This window comes from Cucurbita pepo, chromosome 13 (genome assembly GCF_057944985.1).
Source record: "Cucurbita pepo subsp. pepo isolate OVF chromosome 13, ASM5794498v1, whole genome shotgun sequence".
Classification (NCBI taxonomy): Eukaryota; Viridiplantae; Streptophyta; class Magnoliopsida; order Cucurbitales; family Cucurbitaceae; genus Cucurbita; species Cucurbita pepo.
This window is the reverse complement of record NC_141810.1, coordinates 4,127,399-4,148,167: the sequence shown is the minus strand read 5'-3', so window position 1 is coordinate 4,148,167 and position 20,769 is coordinate 4,127,399. Positions and strand designations below refer to the sequence as shown.

General features: G+C 39.3%; 1 pseudogene; it reads right to left on the bottom strand.

Moving 5' to 3' along the window:
• Positions 1 to 10,015: 10,015 nt before the first annotated feature.
• LOC147789670 (putative polygalacturonase) lies at positions 10,016 to 20,186 on the bottom strand (annotated as a pseudogene).
• Positions 20,187 to 20,769: the final 583 nt, after the last annotated feature.

The window sequence follows — 20,769 nt, the reverse complement described above, 5'->3', positions numbered from 1 at the left end:
AATATTGAATGATTAATTAAACAATTTGATTAATTCAAATGTCAATCCCAATCAATTCCGACACATATTGATTAAAATATTTCAATCTTATTTAACTATCTCTGATTCTCTCTTTTTGTTTAATTCATAAATAAAAGAAAAATGCAGTTAAATATATCGTATATATTTAGTGCATATTCCCTAATTCGATTCCGAACACTTCGAACTCACTCGTCACACTGTTCTATGGTTTAGTCCGATATGAGCTAGCAGGGGGACCTAATGAACCTATAGATCATGGGCTCCAACGATCTGAGATTAACTGGTTAAACTCATTAACCTTGTTAACCAACATTCGTTAACTACTAGGACACTCCACTATAGCCTAGTAGTGGCACTCCCTCACTATAGATATATTTTTGTCCATTTGATATAACCTTGATTAGTAAGTCGATCCTTCACAGGTTGTTCGTAACTAGAGCTAGGTCAATTTTTTTTTTTACCCCTGAAGTTACTTCTTGTTCCTTATGTCCCACTGATCCTCTAATGAAAAATTGGTTTGTGATCCAACCAGTAAACCGAATCCCTCTCAGGCCAATGAGAGGGTGGGGCCCCTTATTCAAGACCTGGAGTCAGTGCTTAAGGGAACTACCTCTCTACTATCCCTAAAAGTAGGTAGGAGTGAATTCCATCTTGCACCCCATGTCTCCAGCCATTCACCCAGTCTTACCCCTGAAATGGGAGGCCTATTAAGTCGGCGAACTCGAGTCACTCTCACCCGTGTAAATCTAAGGATAATTTCGAATAAACAAGAGTTCATGATTAGCTCAGGATTAAGATCGAGTTACCTAGGTCATCGAATGAAAAAAATCAGTCTCAACAGTAAACTACATTATAAAGTGAGAGTGATTCATGGTTCGATCTTATGCAATACTCATTGCATAGGACGCCTCCACTCACATGTCTCCGCATGTACAATTTAGTTATCACATTGTTTATATCATATAAAAAAGTGGGCCGCATCCATAGTGTCCCTAGGACTGCACTCAACCGTATCCCTGTACTATGGATCATTTTGATTATATACTTGAACTTGATCCACTCTTATGTCTCTACATATAGTTCAAGTAATCATACTATAGCTAGAGTGTTCTTAGTTTATTGGATTTAGATTAATAATTGTAAAATTCACTTTATTCAATAACAATGTTTACTGAATAAAAATCAATAATATCTTTATTGAGAATAGAATATGTTTTTGTTTACAAATTATGAGTTTTAGAACATAAAACCCAACAATTATAGTAAATTAGCTAGCATGTTCATAAGCATTAAAACTAAAGGAGTTTGAGTACTAACCTTTTGTAGTTCAAATTTCTTTTTCCTCATGAATCGGTTTCGAACCATCACTAGTGTCTTCCCTACAATTCTCCCGCCTTAGAACGGGATTGTGAATCCGGTGAGTGACTAAACTTGGAAGGGATTTATTATAGGTGAAGAAAGAGTTTGTGAGGGTTTTTCTCAAGGTTTTTCCAAGAAAACTTTACATGTACCTTGATCACTTTATTTATAGAGTCATATTTGCATGTTCATGCAAATTTTAGATTACCAAATTTTGACACTCAAAATTCCACTCAAATGTGTGGGATTATGTGGCAAGCATGCAAGTTTGAGTTAACCAAATTTTGACCCTCAAAATTCCGTTCAAATTTGTGGGGTTTATTTGGCAAGCATGCAAGTTTGGTTAAACCAAATTTTAACGCTCAAAATTCCACTAACTCAAACATGGATTTTTCCATTAAGTGAAGTCAACATTTTGACTTTCTCCATTTTTAATTCAACAATTAATTTAAATAATTAGTTTGAAATTAGAGTAATATTAAATGATTAATTAAACAATTTAATTAATATTTAACATTAATTCAAATGTCAATCCCAATCAATTCCGACACATGTTGATTAAAATATTTAAATCTTATTTAAATATCTCTGATTCTCTCTTTTTGTTCAATTCGTAAATAAAACAAAAGTGCGGTTAAATATATCGTATATATTTAGCGCATATTCCCTAATTTGAATTTGAACACTTCGAACTCACTCGTCACACTGTTCTATGGTTTAGTTCGATATGAGCTAGCAGGAGAACCTAATGGACCTATAGATCACGGGCTCCAACGATCCGAGATTAACCAGCTAAACTCATTAACCTTGTTAACCAACGTTCGTTAACTACTAGGACACTCCACTATAGCCTAGTAGTTGCACTCTCTTCACTATAGATATATTTTTGTCCATTTGATATAACCTTAATTAGTAAGTCGATCTATAATGCCAAAAAGAAAAAACAAAAAAGTGCTAAGTCAATCGAGGGGCAAAAATGTCATTTTGCCCCTCCAGCCATAATAGGGGTTCAAGGAAAACCCATCAAATCTCGTGCAAAAGAAAAAGAAAGTTAGAGAGAAAATTGAGAGGAAACAGAAAAGAGTCACCGCGAAGTTCATCGGACCACCGTCAGAATCCACCTTCAGATGAGATTTGTACAAGGACTGAGAGGCTAGCGAGGCCGACGCTCCATCAAGATCCAAGAATGTTTTGTGAGGTAAGATTTTAAACGACATTTTTCATATCTGAGCTTTTCCTATGTGAATCGAGTCCTAAAATGTTGAGATATTCACCTAGGAACAACTCTACGCACGATCTGTGAAGAAGTTTGGCCAAAATATCGATCCGAAGGCGGAGATCCGAGAGTCGTCCGAGAACGGTAAGCAAACTTCCGACACTCTTAACTCACCTGGTAGTCAAGCAAAAAATTACGAAAAAATACCAGGACGTAGCCCGTAACACGATCTAGAACTTTGCTAAAGAAATCATATCGATCCGAACTACGAATCAAAAGATATGAAAATTGGAAAGGGGACTTTATGTTACAGATTGCAGAGGACAGAGATGAAAAAAAAAAAAAAAAAAGAAGTCGGCCGGCGAGCGGCGAAGGACAGTGCGACAGGCATTGGACACGCGTCGACTGTCGGCTGGAGCAACGCAGCTCTAGTGAGACGACGACACGTGTTGCCTGCAAAGCTCAAGCTGAACCGCAAACCCGTGCCGAGCCGAGCCTAGCCTAGCCGAGCCGAACTGGACCGGCCGACTTGCGACTGTGCAGAAGCTGCCGTGCATGGTCGGCGCACTGCCGGTGGGTGAGCGCGCGTGAAACGGCCGTTTTGGCCCGCTTGCCCTCTGTTTGCCTGATTGTTGTCCTAGTTCTAGTTCTAATACTGGTTTTATGTGAATAGGGACCTAATTTAAGAAAATCAATATTTTTGGACACCTCACGGGCATAGAAACGCTAGCGAAAAGGCACGCGTCAACCAGGTAAGCCACCACCCGGTATTTAGGAAGAAATACTTGTAGGATTCACTTGGATTGCATGCAAGCTAGTACCTTTGCCTTAGATTAGCTCTCCATGAATGAGATTAGTCAGATTGATTGTTATAAGTGTGTTGGGTGAATTATCTGAGTGTTGCTTGTATGCTTTAAGCTTCCGTCGTACGTATGCATGCGTTTAATTTATGTTAGAATTGTGTATTCTTCATTCCGGGTGCTTGATGGATGAGTCCGTCCCATTGAGCGTGAACTTCGTGTTCTAGGTACTTGATGGAGGCCATCGCCCTGTTGAGTCGGCGTGCATAGTTTGCAAGAATTATATATTATAATGTTAGAAGACGGTTGCATGCACATTCTGTTATTTTCTAGGGCCCATTTATATGATAAGCCTAGGAAATTGCTGTTAGGAGTGATAAGTCGCTCTAGCCAGACTTAACCTTCCCCTAGGAACTTAGCGGATTACCATGACAACGAGGTACCTCAGGAGTGTTCATAGATTGCTAGGGTGAGAACGATATCTATAGCTTCGTGGGAGGACCAAGGGTTCCTGACCAGTCCTTACTGCTCTTAGCCTTTTCGCATGGGAAATGTGTCCCCACGTCGTACAGCCCATTAGCTGCATGGGAATGGGTTGGGTCGCGCCCCCCCCCCCCCCCCCCCCATAGGGGGACTATATGGGCTTAGGGGTATTCAGCACACCCCTAGGCTAGATACCATGTAGTCCCAGATAGCCATGTAGAGGTAGCGCCTCATAGAGAGATACCGACCATATCAGCTTGGCGTAAGGAACCTCTAGGTGTCTAATGAAAAGATGATGAACCTATGAAACCTAAGGGGCAAGCTCCAAGGGACTAAGATTAGAACCAGATGTCCTAGAACCGAATTAGGAGACCGTGGGAACCTGTTAAGTTAGGATGCGAAGAGAGCCTACAAGTAGAAGCTTACCGAGTATAATTTTTTATACTCATCCTTGGTATGTTTTCCTTTTTCAGGAGCGTGAGGCGTCGGTCAAGGGCGGACATGATGGAGATGGGGATTGTCACAGAGGAATGGGTTGTCCCGAGGCGTCAGTCAAGTCTTTATTTTGTATTTGAATTCTTTCGAAATTTATTTCCAAGCTGTTAAGTGTTCTGTTTGTTTGTCGTTCAAAAACATTATTTGAATTAAAGGATTTTCTCTATTTCATATTTAAATCGCTTGTGCATTCGTGTGTTGTCGTTAGTCATGGTCCGTAGTAAAATATTGGGTCGTGACATGATCCTTCACAAGTTGTTCGTAACTAGAGATGGGTCAATTTACCATTTTACCCTGAAGTTACTTCTTATTCCTTATGTTCCACTGATCCTCTAATGAACAATAGATTTGTGGTTCAACCAGTAAACCGAATCCCTCTCAGGCAAATGAGAGAGTAGGGCCCCTTATTCAAGACCTGGAGTGGAGTTAGTACTTAAGGGAACTACCTCTCTACTATCCCTAAAAGTGGGTAGGAGCGAATTCCATCTTGCACCCCACGTCCCTAGCCATTCACCCAGTCTTACCCCTAAAATGGGAGGCCTATTGATTCGGTGAACTCGAGCCACTCTCACCCATGCAAATATAAGGATAATTCCGAATAAATAGGATTTCATGATTATAAAGTGAGAATGATTTTCTTCATGGTCCGATCTTATGCAATACTCATTGCATAGAACGCCCCCACTCACATGTCTCCACATGTACAATTTACTGATCACATTGTTTATATCATATATAAAAGTGGGCCGCATCCATAGTGTCCCCAGGATAAGGTACTCAGCCTTATCCCTATACTATAGATCATTTTGACTATATACTCGAACTTGGTCCACTCTTATATCTCTACATATAGTTCAAGTAATCATACTATCGTTAGAGTATTCTTAGTTTATTGGATTTAGATTAATAATCGTAAAATTTACTTTATTCAATAACAATATTTACGGAATAAATATCAATAATAACTTTATTGAAAATAGAATAAGTTTTTGTTTACAAACTATGAGTTTTAGGACATAAAACCCAACAACATGAACGTAGTTGAAAGGTTATGAATAATTTTTTTAGCTGTGTTATTATAAATTACAAAATTATTATTGAAGTAATTGTTAGGAACACACAACGACACATATACTCGATCAAGATGAACACAAAGAAAAGAAGAGAGAAAATTCAAGGAGGAATATTGTTTAAAGGTATTGTTGATAACTTCAGGCATGTACACCAAAACAGAATACAGAGAATGAATAAAAGTACATCTTGAAAGCATTGCGTGATGGGGTATAGATCGTTTCAGTTTACTAAATAAAGCTTTACTAAATCTTTATAAAATATCTACGATATATATCTCTACCCGATCTTTATGAAATATTCACCATATATATCTCTACCAGATCTTTACGAAATATTTACTATAAATAGGCATCATTCTCCATATCCCAACAATCTCCCACTTGGAGACTGATCCAGCCAACTAAGAATTTCATTCTCAATCTTCACTTCACCGTACCAATTGAGGCTTTGCGCAACCTCAACTTTCACATGTCAACACATTTTGTCAACATGTTTGCTGGATTCTTTACACCCTCTATCTTCTCCAAGCACATCACCATCTTCCACTAACCTTCTAGTGAAATGGTATCGCCTTTTGTGTTTTGTCCTTGAATGATAGACCAGGTTCCTCACCAACTGCATGTCACTCTAACTTTCCACCTGAAGAATCTTCTTGCACTTCTTCTTGCGTAATTCTTCTAGATAGTCTGTCATCCATATCATCTCCTTTCCAGCTTCAGCTATTTCCACGTACTCGGCTTCAGTAGATGAAAGAGCAACGCATGTCTGAAGCCTAGACATCCTATCATCCATTTCTTTCTCCCACTTGGTTGTATCCTCCAACAGTAGGTCATCACCAAGGGACTCTAGTTCTCCTTCGTCAATTAGAAATAAATAATGTAATAAAGGTGAATATCTATCTGGTACTCTGATAGCTTTGGATGACCTCCTTAACACCTGCTCAGGTGTAACTTGCTCCACGTCTGGTTCATCAGTAAAGGTCTCAGGAGTTTCTCGAGCTTTTGCTTATTGGGTGTATTTTTCTGCAACTCAAGCTTAACTTCCATTTGCGTCATAGTCTCAAAGTTTATCTTCTCCTTGTCCTTGTACAGGACTTTTTCATCAAAGGTTACGTCCCAATGTCTTAGGATTTTCCTATTCTTGTCATCCCAAAATCTGTACCCGGACATGTCAGACTCATAGGCTGTGAAGTAGCACTTCACAGCCTTAGCATCAAGCTTGTCTCTTTTCTCTAGATTGAAGTGAACATACGCAGTACAACCAAAAGTTCTCAAGTGAGAGTACGTGAGTTCCTTCCGGCAACTTGAACTTCAAGGGTACTGACGGTCCTCTATTGATCAAATAGGCTGCTGTATTTACAGCATCGACCCAGAATGTCTTTGGCAATTCAGAATGAATCCTCATGCTTCTTGCCCAATCATTCAATGTTCTGTTCATTCCTTATGCAACACCATTTTTTCTTGCCTTACCAGGAACTGTCCTCATTAATCTAATTCCCTTAGCTGCACAAAATGTTATAAACTCTGACTTGTCGTACTCTCCTCCATTGTCAGACCTCAGACATTTGATCTTCAAGCCGGTGTGATTTTAAACTTCAGCTTTCCACTTTTAGAAGGTGACAAACACATTTGACTTGTGTTTCAGGAAATAAACTCATACCTTCCTGCTGAAATCTCGATGAAGGTGACCTAGAACTTTGGTCCGCCAAGTGATGAATCTAGAGATAGTCCCCAAACGTCTGCATGGACCATTTCCAATCGTACATTCTTTGATTCTCTGGCAGCCTTTGTGAAGCTAACTCGTTGCAGCCTCTGTGAAGCTAACTCGTTTTTGTTTCACATAACGCATCTCTCAGAAAGACCTATGTCAATAGATTTTCGGCCTTCTAAAACTCCATTTGCAACCAGCATCTTCATTCCTTTGACGCTCATATGTCCAAGTCTATTATGCCATAGACTTGAATTTGAAGCACTTCAGCAACCGCAGCCATTTTCCTACACCTGTAGTGGTGTATAAGGTTCTATATTCTGTGCCATGTGCTACCACTATAGCACCCTTCACAATATTCCACGAACACTTCCCAAACTTTGTTGCATAACTTGTGCTATCCAACTGACCAATACATATCAGGTTCTGCTTGAGACCAGAAATATATCTCTTGGTTGATCCAAATTTTGTATAAGGAGGTTAGTAGGCATTTGATGAATTGAAAGTTTCTTTTGTGGGGAGACTATAAATACCAACAAATTGTAATATAAAAGTCAGATTTTGTATGAATGAAATTGAGATCTCAAATTCAGACTTTTACCCTTACAAATTCGAGCATCATCGTTGTCATTTCTAAGTTTCATGCAATTCTTGTGGTAGATTGCATCTGAGTCATTCAATCAAGCCTTGATTGTGGAGTGACTCAATTTAGAACAAGATTCCAAATCATGCTTCTAGATCTTTGATTTTAAGAGGTAATCTAATTCTAGCCTTATCCCTTGATTGATCTGAATTTTGTATAAGGAGGTTAGGCATTTGAAGAATTGAAATTTTCTTTTATGGGAGACTATAAATACCAACAAATTATTATGTAAAAGACAGATTATGGATGAATGAAATTGAGATATCAAATTGAGACTTTTACCCTTAGAAATTCGAGTATCATCTTTGTCATTTCTAAGTTTCACGCAATTCTTGTGGTAGATTGCATTTGAGCCATTCAATCAAGCCTTGATCAAGTTCGATGGCGGAGTGACTCAATTTAGAACAAGATTCCAAATCTTGCATGTAGATCTTTGGTCATAAGAGATAATCTAATTCTAGCCTGTTCTCTTGGTTGATAGTTTAGTTTGAATAGGAAAGTCCGTTGTCCAGAAGGCTTTCCTTGATCACTACTAGAAGTATTAGTCCAACTCTGACTTTGACCGAATCTCCCTCAATAGATTTACCAATCAATCTAAGCAGCACAAGACATAAAAACTCTAAAATTCGTTTGGCTTTATCACTTACCGTTCTCTTATGGTGGGGATAGCTCAGTTGGGAGGGCGTTAGACTGAAGATCTGAAGGTCATGTGTTTGATTCACGTTCACCGCATTTGTGTCGGAGTCTTAATTAGACTATTTCATCTATTAATTAGTGAATATTTCTTTGCGATTAAACTTTGATAGAAAGTTACACATTAATTTTGATTGTAATCAATTGTCGAGTTAAGCATAACTCAACTAATTAGCGGTGATTAAATAGAAGAGATAGCTCTACTTATGCATTTTTATTGTGTTAAAATAGCGGGGATAGCTTAGTTGGGAGAGCGATAGACTGAAGATCTGAAGGTGTTATGTGTTTGATCCATGTTCACCGCAATCGTGTCGAGAGTCCTAACTTGACTATGCAATCTAGGGAATGTTTCATTTGTGAAATATTTCTTAATGATTTAAACTTTGTAGCGGGGATAGCTCTACTTATGCTTTTTTACATTAGTAAATAGCGAAGATAGCTCAGTTGGGAGAGAATTAGACTGAAGATTTGAAGGTCACGTGTATCTAATATATTTTTCTTTTCTATGTTTAATATATCTAATATATTAAATAGTAATTTAAATATCTTCTAAAAAGTTAATCCTTAATAATTCAAACTAGCTAAGTTTAATTATGCATAAATTTAAATTTGACTCAAAAAAATTTAAACTAGCTCAAAGATAGTCATACTAATCTTGAGGGCTCCTAAAAAGCTGAAGCTAGAAGAAAAGGATAGTAATTTAAATATTTTAAATTATATATTTTTCTCTATTTATACTCATCTTAAGTATAAAATAATTTAAAGTTAATCATTAATAATTTAAACTAGCTAAGTTTGCATAAATTTAAATTTGACTCAAAAAATTAAAACTACCTTAAAGATAATCATACTATTCTTAAGCGCTTCTAAAAAGTTGAAACTAAAAGAAAAGGGTAGTAGCGTATCAAACACAAGCTGAATCTGCCAGCATTCAAAAATGTATTCTATGGTTGGCTTTGAACCATTCATGTGGGAGGATGAAATATAACAAGAGGCCACCCTTTTAAAGTAGAGGCCAACTCCCTTCAGCTTGCAGCTTGGGGAAGAACCGAAAATTGGCATAGTTGCAAGCACTCTTGAATGAGAGAGCTTTCCCTTCCTTTTCATCTCCCTTATGTACTCCATGAGGTTCAACGTTAGTGATTACCCATCTTATAGAGTGGGTTTTCCCAAGAATCCTTTTAAAGAAGAATTAATTAGCTTCCTAAAAACAACTAAAGTAAAAGCGGTTAGTTCTTAAAGAAGAATTAATTACGGTTACAAATGCCACTGATGACCATAGTTTCACAATAACTGATATGCACTCTCTTCAATAAGACAGAAGATTCAATTCCTACGCCATTATTTTTATGGTTTTGAATTACAATTAGTTATTATTTAGTGAAATATTACGAATATAGTTGAAATAGCTTATTTTCAAAATAAAAAACTTCTCATTTTATCTATATCTTTATTAAATTTTTCATTATCATTCATTCCATAGAATTAAAAAAAAAAAAAAAAAAAAAAAAAAAAACAAAGTCTTTACCAGAAGGTAGGAGTTTCAACCGAGCATGACTTCAACTGAACATTCTCAATCGGCAGCTGATCCTCGAGAAAGTCACATCCACCGCTTTTCGCTGCCTTAGCAAGCGGAGCACATGGCCACGGATCCACATCACTACTAAATCCCTCAATGTTCGTACAATTCCATTGCAACTTTTTAGGCGTCGCCGACAATCCAATCTTCACATTTGAAACACAAATATCCGTGAATGGATCTCCTGAAATCCCCGCCAAATTTGTCGACATACTAACATTCTCGGCCACCACGTCTCTGTAATTAATATTCTTAATCAATGGCAATGCCGAGGGATCGAACTTGTCATCCGCATGCGATTTGTAGTCTCCAGTTATCCAGAAGACGTATTTCATCGTGGATAGAAACATTCTTCGGACGAAAATGTCCTTGACGAAACCTCTTCGTCCGCGAGCGGTTTTGATTCTGACGGCAGACTGTGTGTTGATTGTTGTAACGTTTCGATCCTGACGTTGCGGATTCCGCTGGACATTTCGCTGCCAAGGGCAATACCAGCAGAATCTGGTGAGATGCAAGTGAGGCGGCAAATGACGAGGTCCTCGGTCGGCATTCTGAACTTGATACCGTATTGGTCCCATCAGCTTTTGATGTCATGCAATCGTCACCAGAGACAATGTAGCAGTCTTCGATTCAAGTGTTGGAACAAGAATTTGATAAATTGAATGGAGAATTAGTGTAACGACCCTAAATTTCCACATACTCAGAGTCGCTACTAACGTCTCATGCTCATCTATAATGCGGAAATATAACTCTTACATGAACATAGTTGATAACGTAAACTTTCAAAAAAAACGTTTAAAACAACTTCTTCTCTGGAAAACACAGCCATGGTCTTACGTATTTAAATATGAAATACTGAAATTTAGAGAAAACAAAAACAAATACAAAATAATTTAAAACAATGAAATGCAAAACAAACTATTCTAACTTAAGACTAGAAATTTAAATATGAATCTACCCTATGCACGTGCCATAGTCTCTGCTCGCGATGCCGCCGTCCTCCGTACAAGTGCGCCTTGCCTTTACCTGAAAAATGATGTGGCACACGGCCTGAGTATTTCAAAGAATACTCAGTAAGTGGCCCCGCTATAGGGGCCATGCAAATGCAAACACATGCAATCATGATTTAGGGACCTATCTCTAATCATCTTAGGGGTGGCCTCCAGTCTCGGACAAATTGGATGTGTAGTACTTCCCTACACACGACTCACACGTGCGAGTGTGAGTCCCCAGGGCGCTCGCACACCCCCTGGACCCTCTGGTCAAGCTAATCTGTAGCGACGTCCGGAGGTCAGCGGAACCCCATAGTGTCATGCGCCTCATGAACACCCTCATCTGTGTGCTTTCGCACTTGTGCGCATTCGCGCTCATCATAAGGTGCGCGTCCGCACTCATCGTCTCTAGGGGAAGTAGCCCTATGCTTATGAACATACAAAATGCATGAGGTCCCTCTAAATCCATCGTAATGTCTCTTCTGACACAACCCTCTAGTATCATCTCTTTGTTACTCTAGGTAACGCATACTCGTGGATATTTATATTAATATCATTTTCATGCTCTTAGGGTTGTGTCCTACGTCGATCTAACGACATGATGCAATATGGCACTCATCATCATCAAGCATGCTCAATATGGAAAACATCATCATATTAAGGTAAAAATCATGCAATCATCATGCTCATCATAATGCCACAACGTGCGTCAAACATATCAAGCATCACTCAACAAAATATGAATATACCGCACATATCATCAAGCATCATAATCCACACATCATCATAACTCATACAATTATTTGATTTGGGGGGAGTCCCACATCGATTGGATAAAGGAACGAGTGCCAGCGAGGACGCTGGGCCCCGAAGGGGGGTGGATTGTGATGTCCCACATTGGTTGGGGAGGAGAACAAATCACCCTTTATAAGGGTGTGGAAACCTTCCCCTAGCAGACGCGTTTTAAAGCCTTGAGGGGAAGCCCGAAAGGGAAAGCCCAAAGAGGACAATATCTACTAGCGGTGGATCTGGGTCGTTACAAATGGTATCAGAGCCAGTCACCGGACGATGTGCCGGCCTTCTCGCTGTTCCTCGAAGGGGGGTAGACACGAGGCGGTGTGCCAGTAAAGACGCTGGGCCCCAAAGGGGGGTGGATTTGGGGGGAGTCCCACATAGATTGGATAAAGGAACGAGTGCCAGCGAGGACGCTGGGCCCCAAAGGGGGGTGGATTTGGGGGGAGTCCCACATTGATTGGATAAAGGAACGAGTGCCAGCGAGGACGCTGGGCCCCGAAGGGGGGTGGATTGTGATGTCCCACATTGGTTGGGGAGGAGAACAAATCACCCTTTATAAGGGTGTGGAAACCTTCCCCTAGCAGACGCGTTTTAAAGCCTTGAGGGGAAGCCCGAAAGGGAAAGCCCAAAGAGGACAATATCTGCTAGCGGTGGATCTGGGTCGTTACAATTAGGGAGAGGGATTAAGGAAGAAAAGAACCGTAAGGTTTTAAAGGAGAAGAAGAAGGGAACTTGGATTGATTCTGTCGGTGTTGGGTACGGTGACTGGAGCCAAGATGGTGATCCCTTGGATAATCACATTTCTGCATTGTCACCCATATTATCATATATAATTAAAAATTCTTTTTGGTCGGGAGTAATTTGAATGGTATACTTTTTGTGAAGCATAATCCTAAAAAATAAGGATAATGGAACTAAACCGAAATAGCCAAACCTGCTATAAATTGGATGGACGAACCAAGAAGGTGAGTTGATCAAAGTGAGATTCGAGATCTGGGTTTGATCAGAGTACATGATCTCGATCACATATGGCCGTGTTACCTTGAGCTCCCCTTTCTTAAACTTTTTCCACCAAGAAGATCCCTATCGTTCCATTGTATCATTGTTACCTATGCCATGTCACCAACCCAACTTTCTTTTCTATAAATGTTTTTCTTACCTGTTTTGAGTTACCTTAATTTTTTTTTATTTAATTCTGATAGCAAACCATTTAAAAAAAATTAAAATGTTAAAAGGTAAGAAAAAAAATAATCACCCGTGATAACCTCATCGGTGAGATTAGTTCCAAAGATGAGGCTGCTACCGTCCACTAGGAGCATCTCTTCCCCTCCCATAGGATGGGAGAACTTACACGAGTGGCCATTCTGATTCATTCTGCTCCATTAAATTGTGAGGAACAAATCTAACTCATTTATTTTGGATTAAAGATTAAAATTCAAATCACCACTCCCAAAGTTGTTAGGTTTATAAAAATAAAATACTCGATAGGTCGAACCTGGGATGCAAAAATTTTAGCTTCTTTATCGATAAAAAGTGTGAAATGGCTAGTCAGATTAAAACTTCCGGTCAGCCATTTCCCCGACAACCAATTGAGCACCGCCATCCGCTGCCATCGTGCTGAGATGTTCAATCACTTTTCGGAATGCGTGAGTATTTGAATTTACTCCGTCGTCGAAGCTGCCAAACTTCGTTAACAACGCCGAGTGTTTCCGACAACTGATCGCCTGAAATTCCAGGGAGTTCGAACTTAGACGCGGATTCATAGCGTCCACGGTGACTAAGCTCACCAATGCCAGTACGATCACGATCGAGATTCTCGCTGCTGTAACCTATCAAAAAAAGATCGAAGATGATTCAATCTCTTTTTGTTCATCTTTTTGTTGGTTACATTTTCGAATTTTATCGAGAATAGTAAGGATCCACGGAAAAAAAGTTCTTCAATAAACCATTCCGGGTTTTGAACAAAAATCCATAATCATTTGAAGTAATCTTAGACAAAAACCAATGAAAGTCGAAGAACAAGCCAAGCCCACAAGATTAATAGAAAAAAAACAAAGAAAAAAAAACGAAATTGAAAGAGAAAGAAGAAGAAAAATTACATTGAGTTTGGTGGGTTTTGGAGGAAGATAAATTTTGTTTGTGAGTTTATGATTTTTAGATTGGGGGACAAAGGATTTCATAGGATAATTTAGGAATAAAAAACAGGAAAGGGATTTATAACTATTATTATTATTTAAAGGGTTAAAATTTGGGTTGTAAATGAAAGGGTTGGATTTACATAGAATATTAGCGGGATTTAGAAAAATATAACTTGTAGTGAGAACTTTGTAAATTTGGCATCTTGTTTTTGTTGTTTGTTTTTTAAAAATTATTTTATGCTTATTAGAGTGTTAAAATAGTTACTCGAAGAACCAAGTCATCTAAATTGGTATTTAAAAATAAATTATCAATTTATTTTTATTAAATTACTCGAACAACTCGAATCAACCTAAGGTGAATATTTTATGATTAGATTAGGCAAATTCATTATTTGATAAGGGTTTATTGGATTGAAAAAGTTTACCATCTAAAAAATTAAATTAGGTCTAAACATTTTGAATCCAAAGTAATTGTTTGTTTAGTTTTGAATGATATTTCTATATTGATTTGATTAACCCTTAATTAAATCAATTATTTTTTCACTAAGGATAGCTCATGAGTTGAGTTGAATGTAGGCTCAAATCTCTTTAAACATGTTAAATATAACTCCATTTATTCTTCTATATTTCTTCTTTATAAAATTTTTTTTAATAAAAAATAAATAATATATCGATCTATTACTAAATTTTAAAACATGAATAAAAAATAAAAATCAAATTATAATAAACTACTTCTAAAATCACTAGAATTAGCTTTTTTTTTTATTAGCTAATATAGCTTTTTTTTTTTTTTTTTTTTATCAATAAATAATTATTATTAAGGGAATCTTTAAAATTTTAAGACAAATCCCTTCTAAGTTTAGTCATTCACCGGATTCCACAATCCCGTTCTAAGGCTGGAGAATAGTAGGGAAGACACTAGTGGTGGTTCGAAACGGGTTCGTGAGGAAAAAGGAATTTGAACTACAAAAGGTTAGTACTCAAACTCCTTGAGTTTTAACTTATGAACATGCTAGTTAATTTACTATAATTGATGTACTTAGAGTGCCTAAGATCGAAATTGTTTCCGCACTGTTATAATTAACACCATCAATTGGTATCAGAGCCAGGTTTTAGGCACTTTATTTATATTAATTTGAGCATGGTGGGTACCATTTCATGAATGAAATTTTGTGGTTTCTAAAGTGGATGTTTATGGTTTCGGCATTTTTTTTATGCTTCCATTTGATACAATTATTGTAATTGGCCTAATAATGTGTATCGGCTTTAATGAGTGAAGAAAGATCTATAATTTTTTTGGAGTCATTAGAGTCCATTTGAGGTTGTAATTGATCGATAATGGAAACAAAAGCAAGCTGAACCAAAGAAGAAGATGGAAGAGGCGGTTTGGGTGTTTTTCTACTGGTTGGGGTCTAGTTCAACATTTTTAAGGGTTGGTTCGATCGGTTTGTGATCCTTGGGAGCGGTTCAAGTTATTTTTAATTATTAATGTAATAATTTAGTTAATTGCTTGCTTTAAAAATGCCAAAACCAATCCACTTTAGTGTGTTTAATTAATTATGCATTGTGAATGTATGTTTTAATTAAATAGAAAATGTACATGCATAAAGTATGTCATATAGATTTAAAATCCCACCATAGGCTAAGCATGTTTCATGCATTACAAGTATGTTGTAAGTGTTATAATGTATAGTATGCATGCTATAGGGTTCCATGAGTGATAGATATAAATTGTTATATTATTGCATGGAATGGATGATTATATAATAGTTATATAAAGCATGTTAGATGCATGTTATAGGTTATTTTCAATGTCATAAAACGAGATAGACATTAAAATCTATAACAAAGATAAATGCATGCTCACTTAGGGTTAACAACCAAGCGCGATCAATTTTAATAGTTAAAATAGGTCGATATCTTGTAAAACTGCGGTTACAAGAAAGCTCACCTGGCATGATCTTGTCTAAGGCTGGAGGTACTTAAGTTGACGGTTTACGGAACACCTGCTACTTGGAGATCGGGCCAATACTTGAGCTTAGTTAGCCCAGTTTTATGAGCATGCGTGAATAATGTAAGAATTTTTTTTTTTTTAAAAAAAAAGGAAAAATCACCTAAACATCATAGGTAAAAATCCGGTATAAATGTTATACTTGGAAAAATCACATAGACTTAGGTTATATTTAATTAATCGGAATATACCTAAGTAATGAGTATACCCAACCGTCTAAAATACTTAGTGGGAGGAAAAAGATATATGAGATGCATCGTTTTCTTTTTACGCTCTCTGAAAAATTCACACCGTGAGATTTATGCTCAGTCTCGTGTCGCCCTGGGAGCGGCCTCCATCCAGAAGGTATTTGCATGAGTCAATAACAAGGTGAATAGAGAAAGTATTTATAGTAAGTGGGAGAAGGAAGTATATCAACACATCCTATGGTCTCCATCCCTAGGTTGCACCGTGAGATTCTCATGTTCCACCTACATGCTGCCCTAGAGCAACTACCCATTCGAAGGGTCATAACATGGGAGCCGAAACAACGCAAACTCCAAAAATGGATAGGATTTCTTAGGCCCATTCCCAACTTTGGCTTATTCATTCGATAACATTGTTGGGGCCGATCTCTGAGGGCTGAAAATGGCGGGTCACACTTACGAAGAATTACTAAGAGTTAGTATATTCTTGACCAAAGTGGCGATAACTAAAACACTATAGGAATAAGAGTTATTCTGGGATTAGTATTTAAGTCAAGAATGTCTTGGTTTAGTGAAGGAGTGATTGACTTCCCCTCGGTAGCAGTTGCTCTAACTCACTAAAGTATCATTGAAAATTAATAATTTTTGGGTACATTATTACATTTGTCAAACTTGATTGGATTAAAAAGTATTAAGTTAATTCACTAATAGAATTTGTTTTAAATCTCAGCATGTCAAGCTCAATAGTAAAATTACTTGCTTCTGAGTAATTAAACGGCGACAATTACGCAAGGAAATCAAACCTAAACACAATACTTGTAAATGATGATTAGAGGTTTGTTAATTTAATTGAGGAATGTCCCCTAAACCCTGGTTCAAATGCAAACCGAACAGTTTGGGATGCATATGACAAAAAGGGTAAGGGAAAAGATAAGATTCCTACTAACAGAAAATGCAAGGTTCAAAATGCAGATAATGGAAAATGTTTCCATTGCAATGAAAACGGGCACGGGAAAAGTCACTGCCCAAAATACCTTGCAGAGAAGAAAGCCGAAAAGGCACAACAAGGTAAATATGATTTACTAGTTGTAGAAATATGTTTAGTAGAGTATGATCACTCAACTTGGATACTAGATTCAAGGGTCACTAATCATATTTGTTCTTTTCACTCAGGAAACTAGTTCCTTGAGAATACTTGCGGAAGGCAAGATAACACCAGGGTTGGAACAGGAGAAGTTGTTTCAGCAAGATCAGTAGGAAATTTAAAATTGTTTTTCGGAGATAGATTCATTATATTAGATAATGTACTTTTTGTTCCTAGAATGAAAAGAAATCTAATATCTATCTCTTGTTTATTAGAACAATTGTATAAAATATCTTTTGAAATCAATGAAGTATTCATTTTCAAAAGAGGTATTCATATTTGTTCTGCAAAACTAGAAAACAATATGTTAAAACCGAGCAAAACAAAAGCTATTTTAAATATCGAGATGTTGAAAATAGCTAAAACTCAAAACCAACAACAAAAGATTTCTCCTAATACCTATCTTTGGTTAAAAGAGGACTTCTAAATGAGTTAGAAGACAACTTTTTACCTCCATGTGAGTCCTGTCTTGAGGGTAAAATGACTAAACGACCTTTTTCGAAAAAGGTTATAGAGCCAAAGAAACCTTAGAACTCGTGCATATAGATCTCTGTGGTCCAATGAATGTTAAAGCACGAGGAGGGTATGAATATTTCATCAGTTTTATTGATGATTATTTTGTTGACTCTGGCAATTCGGAGGAAAAACGTCGACGAAAAACTGGCCGAAGGAAGGTTTCTTCGAAAGAAAAAATAGCGGAAGTAAAAGGAGAGAGGGAGAGATTTGCTGAAGACTCGATGTTTTATTTCTCATCAGTTGAATTCTTTAAATAACAAACATAATTACAAAAATAGAAAGAGTGGGCTAAAACTTCTCCCAAAGTTAGCCAAAAATGGCCGGCCAAATTTACACTCTTCCATTAGCGTGAATTCAGAACTTTGAAAGGTCAAAACAACTAAATTTAAGGAGGACCATAGCTTTTATTTAATAATCTCCTTCTAAAAGCTGTGCTATATCTACCTTATTATTTGAACTCCAATCTTTGAGCGTAGTTCTTCAAATTTTACCCGATGAGTTCATCCATTAGTCGCGCAAGCCAGACCCCCTATGTTGCTGCCATCGAAGCGGCGATGTATTTTGCTTCGCAGGAAGACAAAGCAACTACCTTCTGTTTTGTTGATTGCCAGCAGATCGCGCCGCCTGAGAGGAAGTAGATCATTCCGCTGGTGCTCTTACGATCATCAACGTCACTGGCCATGTCACTATCACTGTAGTCGACCAGCTTGAGTTTCTCCTTTCCTCTCCCTGCGCAGTATCTTACACCCCAGCCTCTAGTTCTGGCTACATAGTGCAGGATGCGCTTGACAGCCACTAGATGCACCTCCCTAGGTGCTTCCATAAACCTGCTCACATATCCAACAGAATAAGCAAGATCAGGACGAGTGTTTACCAGATAGCGCAGACTCCCGAAAATGCTGCGGTAATTGGTGGAGTCGACTGTCGTCGTAGTGCCGGCCTTCCTTAGTTGGAGCTGGGCCTCCATTGGCGTCCTTGTAGGATTACTGTCCACAAGTCCAGTTGTGTCCAGCAGTTTCTTCGCGTACGCACTTTGGCAGATGGAGATGTCAGTAGAATTCTTTTGCACTTCGATACCGAGGTAGTAGCTGAGCACGCCGAGATCGCTCATCTTGAAGTTCTTTGACATCTCCTTCTTGAACCTTCCGAGGACTTCCATGTCGCCTCTAGTGATTATGAGGTCGTCGACGTATACTCCCAAGATCAGTCGCTGCTTGCCATGGCCGTGCGTGTACATGCCATGCTCAAAGGCACAACGCTTGAATTTCAGTGACAGTAGGGTACTATCGAGCTTTGCGTTCCAGACTCGTGGGGTTGTCGAAGCCCGTAGAGTGCCTTATGCAGGCGCAGTACCTTACCGGGGTTGTCGTTGTCCAGGAAGCCAGGTGGTTGTCGGACATAGACGGTCTCCTTCAGCTCTCCGTTAAGGAAAGCAGACTTCATGTCCATATGGTGAACCTAACAAGAGTAATGTGCCGCAATTGCCAGCAAAAGACGGACGGATTCTAACCTTGCCATCAGCGCAAATACCTCTTCGAAATCCACTCCTTGCTTTTGGACATAGGCCTTCGCCACCAGACGGGCCTTGTGCTTCATAACTTCTCCTTTTTCGTTGCGCTTCAGTTTGAAGACTCATTTGAGCCCTATAGCTCGGTGTCCCAGTGGCATATCCTTCAGACTCCACGTCTGGTTCTCAATGATGGATGTCATCTCCTTCTGCATTGCCTTCAGCCAGCACGGGTTCCTTTCTGCTTTGGCCAAGGTGTTCGGTTCATCTGCACTTATGGCATGCAGTTTGGCCACTTCTTCGAGCTCGCGCGCTGCCAGTCCATCCTTCGGTACCTGGCCACCAGATCATCATCATGATCGACATCCAGCGTCGAATCCGCAGTCCGTGGTGTTGCGAACTCCACTGGTTCAGGGGGTGCACCTGCTGGCGGCAGTGACGGTTCCTGATGCTGGGATCCTCCTTCTTCCGGCTCGGTGACGAGGTACTCCACCGTGAATTGATTTGGGTTGTGGTCTGCCTCGATCACGTCGTTCCACTGCCAGAAGGTGCCTTCGTCGAAGATGACGTCACGAGATACGTGAGCTCGCCCCCCTACAGGATCATAGAGTCTGTACGCCTTGCTCCCAGGTTCATAGTCGATGAGACGACCTTTAGCCCCCTAGGATCGAGCTTGGCGAGGTGGGGACGCGTTACCTTCATGTATGCGACGCAGTAGAACATGTGGAGATGATGTACAGCTGGCTTTTTGTTGTACCAGGCCTCATATGGCGTCTTCCCGTCGAGGATTCGGGTTGGTGACTGATTGAGGAGATAGACGGTCGTCATTACCGCCTCTCCTCAGAATCTCTCAGGCATCCCAGCCGTCACCAGCAATGACCACGCTGTCCCGACGATGGTCTGATTTTGGCGCTCCACCACTCCGTTCTGTTGGGGGAGTAGGGCGCCGTTAGGTGCCATTGTATGCCGAACTTGTCGCAGTACTTACCGAAACTTGCCGAGGTGAATTCTCCACCTCGGTCTGTGCGCAGCACTCGCATCTTCTTCTCACATTCGGCCTTCGCTCGCGCTTTAATGCACTTAACCGCCTCTGCCACCTCACATTTCGCTTGTAGCAGGGTCAGCCACATGAAGTGGCTTTTGTCATCGACTAACAAGAGGAAGAGACTCTTACCGCCTGGGGTCACTGGCTTGATGGGCCCGCAGATATCGTCGTGTACAAGCTCCAATGGCTCATCGATGCAGTAGGATGTTCGAGACAAAAAGAGTGTGCGCCTCTGTTTGTCGATGAGGCACCCGTCGCACAGCTTGTTCACGCCTTTGATTGCCGGCAAACCATGCACCATCTCCTCCTTCTGTAGCTTTTCTAGAGCAGGAAAGTTTAAGTGCCCGTACCTTGCGTGCCACCTCC